This window comes from Apis dorsata, unplaced genomic scaffold, assembly GCF_000469605.1.
Source record: "Apis dorsata unplaced genomic scaffold, Apis dorsata 1.3 scaffold_169, whole genome shotgun sequence".
Taxonomy (NCBI): domain Eukaryota; kingdom Metazoa; phylum Arthropoda; class Insecta; order Hymenoptera; family Apidae; genus Apis; species Apis dorsata.
The window spans coordinates 126,748-127,834 of record NW_006263457.1 but is presented as its reverse complement, the minus strand read 5'-3'; positions in this window follow the sequence as shown (position 1 = coordinate 127,834).

Sequence of the window (1,087 nt, the reverse complement as noted above, 5' to 3'; positions counted from 1 at the left end):
TTCTTTTTTTTCTTTTTATTCAAAACCCATTTCTTCTACTTCTTTGAGTGAAAAAATATCTCCTCTAAAGATTCGGCCAGATTAATCGAATAATTATCTCGAAATACTTTTTATTTAATTTTTATCCAAGGTAAAAAAAACTCTTTCTTCTTCTTCCTTCTCCCTATTTCATGTATATATATATATAGATATACACTTTTAACTTGTCTTCAATGTCCTCTTTAAGTGTCGATATTATCATAAAAATTTGCTTGATATACAACGCAACGAATCAAAGAATCGTGCTCCTTCGTTCATACTTGTGTATATATATATATATACATTTCACGATTATCTCGTGTAAAGCGTCGACGGTAAGGTTTGCAAAGAAATTTCATTTCCGTATTACAACACAAAACAAATACCAAAAATATATATAGAAACTTTCCAAGCATGATTTAATAAATGAAAACTCTTTGAGCAACGAGAACGTGGTAACGAATGGGTTCTAACGTTCGATCGATGTAAAATACACGGGAAAAATAATTACGATTCGACAAACGTTTCCATGGTAACGTTATCACGTTTTCACGTTCGCGCGCGCAGCTTCAACTACCGAGACCATCGACGTTCGCCACGTCTATTTATCACGTCGAGGACGCGAAGGAATTCGGTCTCGATTATAAATATAATAATTACAATAATTATAAATATATATATATATATTATATCCGATCGTTTAAATATCGTCGGAGCGATTGTCGTGTCGGGATAGAAACATGTAAAAGCACTTGAAGAGTCGTCGCATTTTCCTGCCCGATTAAAAAACGTCCATGTGTTTTTCTCTCGTACGGGGCGGAAGATTTTAATCGATTAAAGGAATTATCATATCGGTTGATGTTGAAGGGGGAGGAGAAAGGGGAGGATCGTTCATCCGTGAACAGAGGAATATTGTTATATAAAATCGATGCTTGTATTGTAATTGGAATTAGCTATCCTACGATCTCTCTACGATTTAAATTAAACGAAAAATTCCTTTCTCAGATAAGCGAATAAATGTATATTTAATCGAGCATTTAACAACTGAAATGTTACGTTCGCCGTATTA